The sequence below is a fragment of the Cherax quadricarinatus genome, chromosome 38, assembly GCF_038502225.1.
Source record: "Cherax quadricarinatus isolate ZL_2023a chromosome 38, ASM3850222v1, whole genome shotgun sequence".
Classification (NCBI taxonomy): Eukaryota; Metazoa; Arthropoda; class Malacostraca; order Decapoda; family Parastacidae; genus Cherax; species Cherax quadricarinatus.
In genome coordinates, this window is record NC_091329.1 from 16,318,792 (window position 1) to 16,337,126 (window position 18,335).

Here is an 18,335-nt window from a genome sequence, read left to right on the forward strand (position 1 = left end):
GGGAGAAACCGACCGATCAAGCTGATTCTCAGGACAGAAACAGTGAAGAACAGGATCCTCCAAGAGAAACCAAGGTTGAAAAACTCAGAAGAGTACAAGAAGGTGTTCCTAGACAGAGACAACACAAACAGAGAGACAGCAGCTGAGGGAGAGGACAAAAAAGCAAAAGGAGATAGGAAAGGAAACAAGGATGGAACCAGCAGAGATCAGTCAGAGCAGAACAGAGAAGCAAGGGCAAGCGCACACACAACTATCCTCAGAACCCCACAACCCATCACACCATTCCAACACAAACTACAATCCATACCCACAGCTTCCACCCAACCCCCAATCATAGAATCCCACAGTATGCTACCAGGTCTCCCACCCCCACAGGCCCCCCAAACCACAGTATTGGAAAGGAAACTGAAGGTATGGTACACAAACACTGATGGAATAACAAACAAGTGGGAGGAGTGGACGAAAGAGTCAAAGAGACATCACCGGACATCATAGCGCTCACAGAAACCAAGCTTACAGGTATGATAACAGATGCCATCTTTCCAACAGGATACCAGATCCTAAGGAAAGAGAAGGAACAGGGGGGGTGGAGGAGTGGCACTGCTGGTCAAACACCATGGAATTTTGATGAGCTGGAGAGAGGAGACAGCAGAGAAGAAAGTGATTACATAGCAGGAACGCTTCACTCTGCAGGTCCTTAGGTGGTAATTGCAGTGATGTATAACCCACCACAGAACAGCAGGAGACCAGGGCATGAGTATGACGAGAGCAATAGAGCGATGATTGATACACTGGCTGCAGTGGTCAGAAGAGCTCATGCATGCAGGGCAAAGCTCCTGATCATGGGCGACTTTAACCACAAGGAGATCGACTGGGAGAACTTGGAGCCACATGGGGGCCAAGATACATGGAGGGCTAAGATGATGGAGGTGGTACTGGAAAACTTCATGTACCAACACGTAAGGGACACTACAAGAGAGAGAGGAGAGGATGAGCCAGCAAGACTGGACTTAGTATTCACCTTGAGCAGTGCAGATATTGAGGACATCACATATGAAAGACCCCTTGGGGCCAGCGATCATGTGGTTTTGAACTTCGAATACACAGTAGAGCCACAAGTGGAGGGGGAATCAGGAAGGCCAGGACAAATGAAATCAAACTACAGGAAAGGGGATGCGAGGGAAAAGTTCAATAGACAGGAGTAGAGAGGGAGTATATAGTAACAATAGTTTCATTGCCGGCTACTTGTTAAGGTAGGGTAAGTCAAGCTCCCGCTATCCCTTCCCCTCCTTCTCCCCCCCCCCCGAAAGGTGACGTGTGGGGCTCCGGTCCAAACAGTAATCACTAGACTCACAGCTCCCAGCACTACTGTAAGTACATGCCTGCCTTGTATTCTAGTGGATTTATTGGTTGAAAGCTTCACTTTTGACAAATAATAAACTTAGTCCTTTCAGTCTTGCTCTAGGTTGACTGTTGTAATAATTACCACATCGTTTAGGTATTGTACTTATCATGGAGAGTGATTTCTTAAGCAGTGGGTAACCTGTCTATCTTTCCAGCTTGGATGACAGAGAGGGTCACCTGCCAATCAACGAGCAGAACTGATGGAGATGGACTAATGTCCTGAGGCTTCCCCTTTTTGGATTTAATTACCTGTGCACCTGTATGAAATTGCAGGACGTAACCCCTCATCATTGCAGTGGTAAAGAACCTACTTTCCTGTTATCGGGATATACTCACGGCTATACTGTGAAGAACGAACCGGTGGGTTGTAACCAACACCTGCGACCCCCTCCCCTATCATCAGCAACGGCTACAATTTCAACAACACAGTGTCACCAACACCAGACACCCAAGTTTTAAATTAGCGTTGAATTCAGTTATTTATATTTATCATTTTTCATTTTCTTTAATGTAGGATTAATATTTCATATTTAAGTGTTTTATATTTTATATTTTCTATATAATAAAGTGTTTATGTTTGTCTGTTATTACTCTTTCTATTCACTAATTTTCCTGAGGAGGAGCCAGCGGGTTCGGTCCCGGCCGGGGGTGTGGTTTGTTTGCAGTCGTGTCATTGTGATTTCTTGAGTCATGTTCAAACTATTACCTTGTACACATAAATATCAGATAAGGAAAACATACAGTATATGTACGAATTTGGGAAGTGGCATTTTGGAGTTTGGTCACCTGCCAAACCAGCTTTAATTACACCAGAGCCCTGAAACAAAACGCAAACAATTATACAGCCTCTCCTCACTTAGCAATGTACTCGTTTACCGATGCCTCGGACTTAAGACGGGCTCTCTGACCAGTATTTATACCTAAACAGTGTAGTGTATATTAGAGCTGATTTCCTCTATTCTGTTTATTTCAATGTGCAGTACGCTGCTGTATAATCATTTAAAAATATACCAAAATTGTAATAAATGGTGCAAATGTGACATTAAAACAATATCAGAGATGGCTGACACAAACCCACCACTATTGTAGTATGCTCCTCATTTAGCGACGAATTCATCAAACAACATAGTCTTAGGAATGGAACTCCATCGTTAAGTGAGGAGAGGCTGTATAATATTTTAGCATACCAGCTGCCTCCCACCAAAACTGAGTGATCCTAAAGAGCAAACACAATCACCATCACTTGCCCTTAACCGTTTTCCATAAGTGAAAACTTATTATTATTCAGTGACTCACCAAACCATAACATCTGTCGCTCGGCTTACATACTGAGTGTCCATGGTTGAACCCCTGGCATGGATGGAAACACTGGGCATGTTCTCTTAAACCTGTTGTCCCTGTTCACTTAGCAATAAGTAGGTACCTGGATGTTAGATGACATTTGTGTACTGCATCCTGGGGGACAAGAAATAAGATAGACGGTCCCTGATGATGCACTCTATTGGGTTATCCTGGGTGGTTAACCCTCCAGGTTAAGTCCAAACAAAATATTATCTTCCCTTTTAAGTTACAAGAACTAGATTAGATTAACTTAATTTAACTTATATTTAGAGGTAAATTTTAGGTTAAGGGTTAAGTTTATTTTTAGGTTAAGAAAACTTTCTTCCCTCAAGCCCAGAGTATGACTGTCTTGACTTAATATTAAAGAATTTACATAATTAAAAACTCTAAGATCCTCAAGTCAATATTAACCAAGGTACAAATCCATGATATACCTACGAGTTTCGAACATCAACAATGGTTATAATTATGACCATAATTTTTAAAGGGGGGGACTGGTACGCCAGTGGAAGGCCTCAGTCTCGTGACCAAAAGCTCCAATGGCGGGTCATCATGTGAATAAGACCTGCGTCAGGAAACATTTGTCTTGTTTCCTGACGAACCTTACCTAACCTAACCAACAAGTTCTGAGAGTCTACTCTAGGAGCCCGGCCATGGGCCAGGCTCGTATTAAGAGGCAGCATTACTTCAGTCTTAGTTTACATTTCCGCAGGTCAGTATTATACAAAGGTATTTCATCATGCACAATTAAATTTTCATATTTATATCGTGTTGCCAAGGGTAAAATCATGATAAATAATGTAAATAATGTGCTAAAAATATCTAGCCAAGACAGGACTCGCAGCAATGGTTTTAAGTTGGAAAAATTCAAATTCAGGAAGGATATAGGAAAGCAGTGATTTGGTAATAGAGTTGTGGATGAGTGGAACAAACTCCCGAGTACCGTCATTGAAGCAAAAACGTTGTGTAGTTTTAAAAATAGTGTTCCTCCCTTAAGTCAAGGTGACCTGACCTGACTAGGTTGGGTGCATTGGCTTAAGCCGGTAGGAGACTTGGACCTGCCTCGCATGGGCCAGTAGGCCTGCTGCAGTGTTCCTTTGTTCTTATGTTCTTATGTTCTTATGTAATACTGTCTGAAGTTGTTACAGGGCTGAGTAAGCCTTCACAAGTGGCGACCTTGCCAGGATCAACTCTACTGAATCAAGATTCAACTCCATCTCGAATATACCATTGGAACTTCAACGCCGCATACCACAGACGGTTACCACCAGCCATGAGTAATCATTCTCTATGGTAGGACTACAGTACAGGTATTTAAAAGATTTGGTGATTGTTAGTCTCAATTTATTGTAAGTCAAGTCAAGGCAAGAATACAGTTAATTCTGCCATCTATTTTTGTGTGAGCTTGAAGCATTTTGGAGGATTAGACTATAGGGACCCGAGATTTTCCAGTGACAATTTGTTTCATTGAGCTCTTTATTATATCAAGGGAACTGTCATAGGGCACTCTTGATTTGTTGGTGAGAAGATTGGATGGTCAAGTGACCCCATTCTACTTACTGTTTGCTCGCAGCCGGCATAGAACCCTTCGTTTTAATTAATACATATTGTTTAATTGAAGTAGGGATTGAGCCCTCTGGTTTATTTACAGTTTGAGCGGAGCAGGAATTGAACCCTTCGTTTTCTTTAACACCCGTTTCATTTCTCCTGATAGTTTAAGTTATTCTTGCAAGTATGGAGGAATACCAGTTTTGGATGAATGCTGGAAGTAAGTTAGGAATAACAGGGAAAAATTTAGAATCTTTCATTAGTGCTAAGATCCAGGAAAGACTTGAAAGAGAGAGAATTGAGGAAAGAGCAAAGGATAGAGAAGTTGAGGAAAAAGCTATAGAACGTGAGGAAAAAGCTAGAGAACTTGAGTTAATAGAGAGAGAAAAGGATCGCGAGCTCGAAAAATCTCTCCTTGAATTAGAGAATAGAAAGTTAACTCTTACACAACAACAATTAGAGGAAGGAGTAATTGATCATCATGCAGCTTGTGCACATATTCCAACACCTAATTTACCTCCCTTCACAGAGAGGGAAGACATAACTTCATACATTATCAGGTTTGAAAATACCGCTACCCTCTGTGAATGGCCTGCTGACACCTGGGCTACCAGGTTAGGAATGTTATTTTCCGGTACAGCTTTGAATATCTATGCAACTTTGTCGCAGGATATTATATGTAATTATAACCTACTGAAGAAGGCAATCCTTAAAGCATACCAAAAAAACCACTAATTCTTACAGGAAAGATTTCAGGTATGCCACCTTACAGCCGGGCCAGAACTTTCAGCAGTTACAGGTAGCACTTTCGTTAGTTCGACTTTTGGATAGAGTGTTCCGGAATTGATCACAGTTATGAATCTCTTAGAGACTTCATGGTTGCTGACCAGTTCCTGACAGTTCTTCCTCACCAGATACGAACATTCATTAGAGAACGTAACCTGATTAAAGCTGAGGAAGTTGCTGAGGCTACTGACCTGTATGCTGAGGCTCACAATTCCTATAAAGACCTAAAGGGATCGAACCCTAAGGGTAAGGGTTCATCAGACCTTAAGAAATCAAAGCCTCTAGTGGAAAGTAAAATGACTTCTTTTATTCCTGTTTGTCATTTGTGTGGTGTTAAGGGACATAAACGTCCAGATTGTCCTTCTAAGAAGGTCCAAAAAGTTGGAAGATGTTTTAAAGACTGTAATGACCAAGCACCCTTCTGTTCAGGAACAGTTAATGGACTTAATGTATCTACCATTTTACGAGACACTGGATGCACATGTATAGTCATTTCTGATAAGCTGTTCCCTAACCTTAAAGAAGCTCATTCCTCTGCTATACTTTCAGACTACTTGGGCCGTATGGACACTTTTCCTACCATCCGTTGTTACATTAGGTCTAAATGGTTCAAAGGTTGGTCTGAAGCCGTACTAGCTCCCATCACTTCTTGCTCCGTACTAATAGGTAATGTAAAAGGTGCCATTCTTCCTTCTGAGGTTGACCTTTCATCACCAAAGGTGGACATAAGTGTTTCAGATCCTCTTCCTGTAGAGTCAGAGAAGCCCCTCGAAAGTTCAGACGAGACAATGTCTCGTGAGATTCATGTGGGATTAAAAACCAGTGATGCTACTCTCGAAAGCGAGGTAGTAGGATCACCGGTTCACTTGTTAGATGAAAGTGAAGATATCACCTCCGATACCATAAATGTCTTGACTAGGGCTCAGACCAAAGCCCAGGTTTCTCCTACTGTCCATCCTTTGATTTTCCCTGACTTTAAGCCTTTAGATATATCGAAGGACTCCTTTGTCAATTTACAACGTAATTGCCCTTCTCTTCAGAATTGCCATAATGCCGCTAAACAAAATCAAGTTATCCAAAGGAAAAGCTTTTCATATAAATTTGAATATATAAAAGGTATCTTGTACAAGTCAGTATTCAAATTAAATTCAGATGAGATGGAACAACTAAGATGGAATAGTCTAAGTCAATGCAGAGAGACTGTTCTTAAAATGGCTCATGACCTGCCAGTGGCCGGACATTTCTCGCATCGTAAAACCTCAAATAAAATTAGGGAAACCTATTTTTGGCCAAAAATGTCCGCAGATATCACTACCTAATGTAGATCGTGTAAAGTTTGCCAACTGTCATCCTCCCGAGGTACCAGGCGAGTACCTATGGTCAAAATGCCAGTCTTTACGGTACCTTTTGAAAGAGTAGCTATTGATATCGTTGGTCATTTATCTCCACTGTCATCTGGGGGACATAGATATATATTAACATTAGTTGATTATGCTTCGAGTTTCCCTGAAGCCATACCCTTAAAGACCATAACTACTACAGAGGTGGCTGAAGCCCTTTTGTCCATCTTCTCCAGAGTGGGCATCCCTAGAGAAATTTTGTCTGGCCGTGGGACACAATTCACATCTGATTTAATGCAACATCTATACCAACTTCTGGGAGTGAAGCCTCTCTTCACCACACCCTATCATCCCAGCTGTAATGGGAGGATTGAGCGCCAGCATTCGATTCTCAAGTCCATTTTAAGGAAACTTTGCTCCCTTAAACCTAAGGAGTGGCATCGTTACCTACCCTGTGCTTTGTTTGCCATGAGGGAAGTTCCCAGTGACTCTTTGGGGTTTTCACCTTTTGAACTTCTCTATGGTAGACAGGCCAGAGGCCCATTGTCCATCCTTCATGACTTATGGACTAATGAGGAGATGAGTGCTGAGGTTCAGTCTTCTTACCAGTTTCTCCTTGACCTTAGATCCAAACTTCAGGAGACCTCTGACATAGTTTCGAAAAACCTAAGCTTGTCAATGGACCAGTACAAAACCTATTTTGATTCCAAAAGTCAGAGGAGAAGTTTTAAAGTAGGAGATGAAGTTCTTGTACTTTTGCCTATCAAGTCAAATAAATTATTAGTAGCATGGAAAGGTCCATATAAAGTATTAAAAATTTGTGGGAAAGTTGACTACCTCATAGAAGTCAAGGGGAAACCTAAACTTTATCATATCACATCCTTAAGAAATATTACCGAAGAAATTCGGTTAACTGCCTTAATAACTTTGACGAACTTGATACGACAACTAAAGAATGTAAGGTGTGCGTAACTCTAACTTAGACTATGATGAAGAACTACATGACTTGGTGACTTTTGACCACTCGGACGCAACCAACATTAATATTAATGAATCTTTGGATGACCTTAAGAGACATGAACTACTTCAATGTGTGAGTAACTTTTCAGACGTCTTTACTGATATTCCAGGTGTTACCTCCACGGTAGTCCATAAGATTGACTTAGTGACGGACAATCCTATCAAACGAAAATTATACCCAGTTCCAGTTCACCTTAGGGATGCATTTGACCGAGAGGTAGACAAATTATTAAAACTAAAGATCATTGAACCTTCAGTATCTTCATATTGTTCACCAGTAGTCATAGTTAAGAAGGAGGATAATTCATATAGACTTGCTATTGACTTCAGAGGCCTTAATGCTATAACTCGGTGGGATGCTGAGCCTATGCCCTTAATAGATAGCGATCTACACAAATTTTATGACGCTTCCTTCTTTTCAGAGAATGATATTGCGCAGGCATATCATCAAGTAATGTTAGATCCTTCTTCTAAGCAGTACACCGCTTTTCCTACACACCAAGGACTGATGCAATATAGAACTATGCCCTTCGGTTTGGTAACTGCCTGTGCTACCTACGTGAGACTGATGAGAAAGGTCTTGGGTAATATGCCAAACGTTTCAGTTTATTTTGATAACATTTACGTAATGACATCCACGTGGGGCGAACAAATCCAAACATTAACATCAGTTTTGCGTAGGTTACGCTCACATGGCCTCACTGCCAAGCCGAAGAAATGCTTCCTTGGGTATAACAAGATTAGATATCTTGGACTGATACTTTCTAATAACTCTCTGCAGCCTCTCCCCAGTAAGATCAAAGCTTTATTAGAATTTAAATTCCCCAAAACCATGAAGCTCATGCGTAGCTTTCATGGTTCTGTAAATTTTTATGCACGGTTTATCCCAAACCTTACTGATCTTACAGGCATCTTATCCGACTTCCTTAAAACGTCTGTGAAGGAACCTCTTGAACTTTCCGACGTAGCTCGGGAAAAGTTTAATGAGATTAAAAGTATCTTTTCGAAAGACCCTATACTTAAGATTCCAGATATTAATAAAACATTTTGTTTAAGAACTGATGCCTCCAATACTGGCTTAGGTGCGGTGCTACTACAATACCATGATGGTACTCCCTTCCCTGTATGCTTCCTAAGCCGGAAACTCCTTCCCGCAGAAACGAGATACTCCACCATAGAAAAGGAATGTTTGGCCCTTGTGTGGGGTATCTCCAAACTTAAATTTTATTTGCTGGGAAACGAATTCATTTTAGAAACGGACCACAAACCTTTGATATACCTAGAAACTTTTAAGGGAACCAACAGTCGCCTCTTGAGGTGGACATTGGCACTCCAGGCTTTTAAGTTCCATATTGTGTATATCAATAGTTCATCCAATTATTTCTCTGACTGGTTAAGTCGTGACAGTCAGTAGAAGATCTCTTGCCTTACATGACTTCCACATGTTAGAACTTTTTCCTCGCCTATTCTTCTTATACTCTTTGACTATAAGTCTTGGTATGGGGGAGTGTGAGGGAAAAGTTCAATAGATAGGAGTAGAGAGGGAGTATATAGTAACAATAGTTTCATTGCTGGCTACTTGTTAAGGTAGTGTAAGTCAAGCTCCCGCTATTCCCGCCTTTTTTTCCCCCACCCCGAAAGTGATAGTTTACCTGCCGGCTGCTTGTTAAGGTAGGGTCAGTCTAGCTCCCGCTATCCCTTCCCCTCCTTCTTCCCCCCCCCCCCCGAAAGGTGACGTGTGGGGCTCCGGTCCAAACAGTAATCACTAGACTCACAGCTCCCAGCACTACTGTAAGTACATGCCTGCCTTGTATTCTAGTGGATTTATTGGTTGAAAGCTTCACTTTTGACCAATAATAAACTTAGTTCTTTCAGTCTTGCTCTAGGTTGACTGTTGTAATAATCACCACATCTATTAGGTATTGTACTTATCATGGAGAGTGATTTCTTAAGCAGTGGGTAACCTGTCTATCTTTCCAGCTTGGATGACAGAGAGGGTCACCTACCAATCAACGAGCAGAACTGATGGAGATGGACTAATGTCCTGAGACTTCCCCTTTTTGGATTTAATTACTTGTGCACCTGTATGAAATTGCAGGACGTAACCCCTCATCATTGCAGTGGTAAAGAACCTGCTTTCCTGTCATCGGGATATCATACTCACGGCTATACTGTGAAGAACGAACCGGTGGGTTGTAACCAACACCTGCGACCCCCTCCCCTATCATCAGCAACGGCTACAATTTCAACAACACAGTGTCACCAACACCAGACACCCAAGTTTTAAATTAGCGTTGAATTCAGTTATTTATATTTTTCATTTTTCATTTTCTTTAATGTAGGATTAATATTTCATATTTAAGTGTTTTATATTTTATATTTTCTATATAATAAAGTGTTTATGTTTGTCTGTTATTATTTCTCTTTCTATTCACTAATTTTCCTGAGGAGGAGCCAGCCTTGGTAATACTGTCTGAAGTTGTTACAGGGCTGAGTAAGCCTTCACAGGGGACTACACGGGAATGAGGAACTTCCTGAACGATGTTCAGTGGGACAGAGAACGGGCAGGGAAGCCAGTTAATGAGATGATGGAATATGTAGCAACAATGTGCAAGGAGGCTGAAGAGAGGTTTGTACCCAAGGGAAACAGGAATAATGAAAAAGCCAGGATGAGCCCATGGTTCACCCATAGGTGCAAGGAGGCAAAAACCAAGTGTGCTAGGGAATGGAAGAAATATAGAAGGCAAAGGACCCAGGAGAATAAGGAGAGCAGTCGTACAGACAGAAACGAATATGCACAGATAAGAAGGGAGGCCCAACGACAATATGAAAACGACATAGCAGCGAAAGCCAAATCTGACCCGAAGCTGTTATACAGCCACATCAGGAGGAAAACAACAGTCAAGGACCAGGTAATCAGGCTAAGGAAGGAAGGAGGAGAGACAACAAGAAATGACCGTGAAGTATGTGAGGAACTCAACAAGAGACTCAAAGAAGTGTTCACAGAGGAGACAGAAGGGGCTCCAGAGGGACGGAGAGGTGTGGCACATCACCAGGTGCTGGACACGGTACACACAACCGAGGAAGAAGTGAAGAGGCTTCTGAGTGAGCTAGATACCTCAAAGGCAATGGGGCCAGATAACATCTCTCCATGGGTATTGAGAGGGAGCAGAGGCGCTATGTGTACCCCTAACAATATTCAATACATCTATCGAAACAGGGAGATTGCCTGAGGCATGGAAGACAGCAAATGTAGTCCCAATCTTTAAAAAAGGAGACAGACATGAAGCACTAAACTACAGACCAGTGTCACTGACATGTATAGTATACAAAGTCATTGAGAAGATTGTCAGGAGAAGAGTGGTGGAACACTTAGAAAGGAATCTCATCAACAGCACCTAACATGGTTTCAGAGACGGGAAATCCTGTGTCACAAACCTAGTGGAGTTCTATGACAAGGTGACAGCAGTAAGACAAGAGAGAGAGGGGTGGGTGGATTGCATTTTCTCGGACTGCAAGAAGGCGTTTGACACAGTACCACACAAGAGATTAGTGCAAAAACTGGAGGACCAAGCAGGGATAACAGGGAAGGCACTACAATGGATCAGGGAATATTTGTCAGGAAGACAGCAGCGAGTAATGGTACGTGGCGAGGTGTCAGAGTGGGCACCTGTGACCAGCGGGGTCCCACAGGGGTCAGTCCTAGGACCAGTGCTGTTTCTGGTATTTGTGAACGACATGACAGAAGGAATAAACTCTGAGGTGTCACTGTTTGCAGATGACGAAGTTGATGAGAAGAATTCATTCGATCGAAGACCAGGAAGAACTACAAAGGGATCTGGACAGGCTGCAGACCTGGTCCAGCAATTGGCTCCTGGAGTTCAATCCCACCAAGTGCAAAGTCATGAAGATTGGGGAAGGGCAAAGAAGACCGCAGACGGAGTACAGTCTAGGGGGCCAGAGACTACAAACATCACTCAAGGAAAAAGATCTTGGGGTGAGTATAACACCAGGCACATCTCCTGAAGTGCACATCAACCAAATAACTGCTGCAGCATATGGGCGCCTGGCAAGCCTCAGAACAGCATTCCGACATCTTAACCTCTCCTTGTAGGACATACCTCTTAGCTCTGGGACTAGTCTTTTGGCAAACCTTTGCACTTTCTCTAGTTTCTTTACATGCTTGGCTAGGTGTGGGTTCCAAACTGGTGCCGCATACTCCAATATGGGCCTAACGTACACGGTGTACAGGGTCCTGAACGACTCCTTATTAAGGGAAATCAACCTGACGACACTGGAGGACAGGAGAGATAGGGATGACATGATAACGACTTACAAAATACTGAGAGGAATTGAAAAGGTGGACAAAGACAGGATGTTCCAGAGACTTGACACAGTAACAAGGGAACACAGTTGGAAGCTGAAGACACAGATGAATCACAGGGATGTTAGGAAGTATTTCTTCAGCCACAGAGTAGTCAGGAAGTGGAATAGTTTGGGAAGAGATGTAGTGGAGGCAGGATCTATACATAGTTTTAAGCAGAGGTACGATAAAGCTCATGGTTCAGGGAGAGTGACCTAGTGGCGACCAGTGAAGAGGAGGGACCAGGAGCTTGGACTCGACCCCTGCAACCTCAACTAGGTGAGTACACACACAGTCTAGTATTACAGGAACTCAAAACATTCAGAAAGCGTATTCTAAATTATCAAAATCAAGACTATTCTTAACATATCTAAGACGAAGGCCACTCTAAGCATAGCCTAGACGAAGGCCACTCCTAACATAGCCTAGATGAGAACCTCTAATAACAGCCTGGAGGAAGACCACTCCTAACATAGCCTAGAGGGAGACCACTCCTAACATAGCCTAGAGGGAGACCACTCCTAACATAGCCTAGAGGGAGACCACTCCTAACATAGCCAAGAGGGAGACCACTCCTAACATAGCTTGGAGGGAGACCACTCCTAATATAGCCTCGAGGGAGGCCACTCCTAACATAGCCTAGAGGGAGACCACTCCTAACATAGCTTGGAGGGAGACCACTCCTAATATAGCCTAGATGGAGGCCACTCCTAACATAGCCTAGAGGGAGACCACTCCTAACATAGCCTAGAGGAAGACCACTCCTAACATAGCCTAGAGGGAGACCACTCCTAACATAGCCTAGAGGAAGACCACTCCTAACATAGCCTAGAGGAAGACCACTCCTAACATAGCCTAGAGGGAGGCCACTCCTAACATAGCCTAGAGGGAGGCCACTCCTAACATAGCCTAGAGGGAGGCCACTCCTAACATAGCCTAGAGGGAGACCACTCCTAACATAGCCTAGAGGGAGACCACTCCTAACATAGCCTAGAGGGAGACCACTCCTAACATAGCCTAGAGGGAGACCACTCCTAACATAGCCTAGAGGGAGACCACTCCTAACATAGCCTAGAGGGAGACCACTCCTAACATAGCCTAGAGGGAGACCACTCCTAACATAGCCTAGAGGGAGACCACTCCTAACATAGCTTGGAGGGAGACCACTCCTAATATAGCCTCGAGGGAGGCCACTCCTAACATAGCCTAGAGGGAGACCACTCCTAACATAGCTTGGAGGGAGACCACTCCTAATATAGCCTAGATGGAGGCCACTCCTAACATAGCCTAGAGGAAGACCACTCCTAACATAGCCTAGAGGGAGACCACTCCTAACATAGCCTAGAGGAAGACCACTCCTAACATAGCCTAGAGGAAGACCACTCCTAACATAGCCTAGAGGGAGGCCACTCCTAACATAGCCTAGAGGAAGACCACTCCTAACATAGCCTAGAGGAAGACCACTCCTAACATAGCCTAGAGGAAGACCACTCCTAACATAGCCTAGAGGGAGACCACTCCTAACATAGCCTAGAGGGAGACCACTCCTAACATAGCCTAGAGGGAGACCACTCTTAACATAGCCTAGAGGGAGACCACTCTTAACATAGCCTAGAGGGAGACCACTCCTAACATAGCCTACAGGGAGACCACTCCTAACATAGCCTAGAGGAAGACCACTTCTAACATAGCCTAGAGGGAGACCACTCCTAACATAGCCTAGAGGGAGACCACTCCTAACATAGCCTAGAGGGAGACCACTCCTAACAGCCTACAGGGAGACCACTCCTAACATAGCCTAGAGGAAGACCACTTCTAACATAGCCTAGAGGGAGACCACTCCTAACATAGCCTACAGGGAGACCACTCCTAACATAGCCTAGAGGGAGACCACTCCTAACATAGCCTAGAGGGAGACCACTCCTAACATAGCCTAGAGGGAGACCACTCCTAACAGCCTAGAGGGAGACCACTCCTAACATAGCCTAGAGGGAGACCACTCCTAACATAGCCTAGAGGGAGACCACTTCTAACATAGCCTAGAGGGAGACCACTCCTAACATAGCCTAGAGGGAGACCACTCCTAACATAGCCTACAGGGAGACCACTCCTAACATAGCCTACAGGGAGACCACTCCTAACATAGCCTGACCTCTCAGCATCTGAGTTCTTACCTCTCCTAGTGGCCTAGGTCTCACCTCTTGGCGCTATAAAAAGCTCCATCCTGTCACTTCATCTCCATATTGTTTCATACTATGGAACAATGCTCTTCTCCAGGCTGAGGGACTGACCACCTCAAAACTTTAAGGGTGATGGACTGATTACATCGTCTTCAAGTATCTTCTGCTTCTATCAACTTTTCTGTACTTGACTGAAGAAGCCTACTGTGTAGGCGAAATGTTTCATAATAAAGATACCTAACTGTTGCATATGTGTCTTACCTAACAACCTGTCGGTATTTTATACCATTTTAATGTTCATAGCCTATATCATTTGCTCCCAAACATGTGCTCTTTATCTCCGGTGATATAACGCACACCGAGGGTTATGGAAGCTGACCTCTGGACGTTCACGAGATGGTTTCCGTATAGGCGTAATTCGTATTAAATATTTTTTATTATTATTAGATTTTAGACATTCAACATTTTTAATTTAGAAAATTTTCATAAAAAAAAAAAGTCAACTCCGGTGGAGTGCAGTTGATTTTCGGCGATTTTTGCCGTATTTATAAATCAGACACACGTTCAGCACTTGGGTATATTTACTGAGGAAACGTTTCGCCACACAGCGGCTTCATCAGTCCAATACAAAGAAGAATGGTGAAGATCAGGAGTCTGAGTTAATCAGTCCCTCAGCTGAGTGTATCCATCCAGCTGGTGAGGCAATGTTTACGCTTATTTTGGAGTTGTTAGCCTTCACGACTCACACATACGAGACTTTCAAGTAGACTCACGAAATCGTAATGACACGATTGCAAACCATAACACGGGTGGGGTTTGAACCCGCGGTCAGAGAGTCTCAAAACTCCAGACCGTTGCGTTAGCGACGATGATTTGAACCAATACTAGATAAATTTAAACGGACCTATGTAATACGTAACAGAATTTAACTAGAAAAAAAAGGTTACGTAAAATTTAGGCTAGGTGAGATTTTTAAGTTAGGTTAGGTGAGGTTTCTATGTTAGGTTTAGCCCGAAAATCAAAATCACATCGTGATTTGAGTGAAAATAGGTGATATCCCCCCCCCCCGTCATTTTGTTTTCGTCTCGTGACACGTTATAAGAACACAAAGCAAATTAATCTACTGGAATATTACACATTACACATAATTCGCACATAGGAGAGGCAAGTTTATGACGATGTTTCGGAACGACTTGGACTAATACAGTGGTTTACATATATAAAACTGATTACAGAGAGAGCCACTATCACACCTAGCATAACTAGGAATGTCGGGAAAACTATGATTAATTCAAAACTCTATATTGCTACAGATTATGGAGCATATTGGTATTAAGGCTAAGTAACTGCATTACACTTTGTAAATTTACCAATGTGAATGGTTTTGTCTTGGTATAATACATAGTTTCTATTGAAGCTCCTATATTGGAGTATCTCAGGCAAACTTATGACTGGTTAAGATTCATTAGGTAATAGTTGTATTACGTGTTCCTATGTTTGCATTTATGCGTGTAGGAGGAAGTCAAGTTTGTCAGCTGTGTTCACAGAGGGAAGATGAACTGTGTATCAGTATAAATAATATGGGTGAAACGATACAATGGTATAAACTCAGGACGTTTTTATTGGAGTCGTTTCGGTCCTAGGACGTTAGTAACTCTGATCCTTTGCAGTGACCGAGGTTTCTGGACTGAAATGTATTCATTAAACATGTCTTAATAAACACCATTGACAAAGTTTCGCCCACACAGTAGGCTTTATCAAGTCACAGATCAACATGGGTAAAGAGTACACGAGTATATGTAAGGTATTTCATACCATTCATTCCTAAAGAAATTGTTAAGTGAACGTACTTACGTTTTTTCATCTATAGTCTCAGTATGACATTCTGGTGTGCTATATTTATCTTCATCTCGTATTTTCAGATGCGACTGAGACCAGTCAGTTCTTTTCTAGCGTATTAATTATGCTAAAGCTAGACTAAACACGAAGTAAATGCGTCTTTATATTGTTAATCATACCTAACAGCTATCATTGAGAGCACCTTCATCCCGCTGAGATAAATACCCGGTTAAAAACGGGAAAACTACGAGGAAGTAAAATGGTGATGATCAGCCCACAGCCACATGAGTTGAGGAGGCGAGCATCACCATTGACGCTGTCAGGGAAGAGGGAGAAGCAGAGGAAAGAGATAAATGGAGGGACAGAATGAAATGGGGAAATAAAGTGAATCGAGAGGACAGTGAGGAACAATGAGAAAGAATGAAGATGAAGAGCAGCGTCATGGAGACCTATTGTGTAAAATGGGCAGTCGATGAAAGCGAGAAGACAAATAAAAAGTACGCAGTGAAAGTTGTACAGGGCTGGTGGTGTTTGTTTACATGGTATGGCGATGTTGCAAGCCCACGTTTACGTTGTTTAGTTTGTAGTGAAGTTCTAGTTGCCAGCTGTCTCAAAGCTTCGCATTTACGCAGTCACCTACAAAACCAAGAATAAAAAACTCGAGAGAAACCAGATAAGTTTCCCAATGTTAATGGAAAGAACAGCAATAAAAATCAAAGACTCCTGGAGTTACGCTGAAACACCGGATCTGACAAGGATGCGCCACGAGTGAGCGCTATACTTTATTTGCTACACCGTAGCTAAAAAAAATGCTACACACGATAGCAGAAATTGTATGCTTGCCGGCCGCAAAAAAAAACAAAAAAAAAAGGTGGTAAAGTGCATGCTTGGGGAAAGGCAGCGAAAAAGTTAGATACAATCCCTCTTTCCAACAATGCACTGACTCGCCCCATTGATGGTGCGTCAGAAAATATTCACTGCCAACTAGTCAGTTGTACATAAACAGCGAGATTTATTCACTGCAAATTAACGACTCCACGGATGTAACAAATCTGGCCAGTCTTTTGGTTCGTGTTCATTATTTGCATGAGGGTACGGTTCATGACGGGTTGTAGTTCTATCAGCCACTTTCCTCTAGTACATTAGATAGTGTAATCGACCGTCAAGCTGTGTGGGAATGTTTACCCGATGGAGCGAAATCAATGACAGAAGCACTAAGGACTTTTAGCTCACATCAGGAAAGCCGCGGTAGCGGCTTTCCTGATTGGTAAACTGTAGCGTTCAGAGAGAGAGAGAGAGAGAGAGAGAGAGAGAGAGAGAGAGAGAGAGAGAGAGAGAGAGAGAGAGAGAGAGAGAGAGAGAGAGAGAGAGAGAGAGAGAGAGAGAGTGAGAGAGAAAGAGAGTGAGAGAGAGTGAGAGAGAGTGAGAGAGAGTGAGAGAGAGAGAGAGTGAGAGAGAGTGAGAGAGAGTGAGAGAGAGTGAGAGAGTGAGTTCCTTGCCCCTAAAATATATATGCCAATTGAGTTAACGTTAATGCTCAATGATTCGGCGAAAATGGTCAACCTTGTCAAAGCTCGTCCAGTAATTTTAGTAATTTTTACAACTCTGTGCAATGCACATTACACGCTTAAGTTCGCTGGTTGTCACATGGAAAAGATTTTTTTGAACTTAAGAGGCGAACTTCAACAATTGTGTGTGGACAACTCATTTTACTTGCCTTTTGACAGTTTACAAAATACTGGTTACTGAAACTACCTACCCGTCACACATTTTCTCAGCTTTGAATAAAACGAATTTAAGTTTTCAAGTAGTCATTACCACAGTGACCAACACACAACACAAGGTCTATGTAATGATAAAAAACAACTGATATTGGCTCCAGTGATGTCCAGCGCTGCAAGAATTAATTAAAACAGTATAAAATGCCTTGGATGAGCAAGACCTCACAATTAAACACCTCAAACAACTGATTCAGCAGCTTCTGGGTAATTTTTCCCCAGGAACTTACGTCAGACCAGGATACGTAATCTGTCTGAAGCTTATTCCCTTGTCCCTTATCTGCCATTTCAGGAACTGGAGCAACTAATGGAGTTATCGTTTGATGTCTGCATATACAGTTCAGGCGAAAACCCCTCATGAATTTCTGGGAATGCATCATGGAAGAGTATCAAGGGTGATCCAAGCGAGCCTTGTGGGTATTGATGTCCTGCGCCACTATCTACTTGAGTCAATTTTCATCTCCGGAAAGGTTTTCGAAGATGGACAAGTTCTCTAACATGTTACCCTCCTTAAATCACATTCAAAGCTTCATCATGAAGCCTAGCAAGATGCCTTAAGTTGTACTGATGCCTCAGTCACACAGCATTCTCTTCCACAAATTATTTAAGTTAATGGTCCTGTTTAACAATTCACTCTTACAGCTGGTAGTGGCGCTGTTGTCATACAGAAAAACGACTCTCGTGCAGAAATTCGAGTACAACAATAACTGGGCTTCTACCCTTCTATTCTTCTTGC

General features: G+C 42.7%; 1 protein-coding gene across 2 annotated transcripts in view; it reads right to left on the bottom strand.

The window, feature by feature from the left end:
* The window catches only part of LOC128692869 (acetylcholine receptor subunit alpha-like), a 440,278-nt gene that overhangs the window by 276,659 nt on the left and 145,284 nt on the right, over positions 1 to 18,335 (bottom strand). The window lies entirely within an intron of this gene.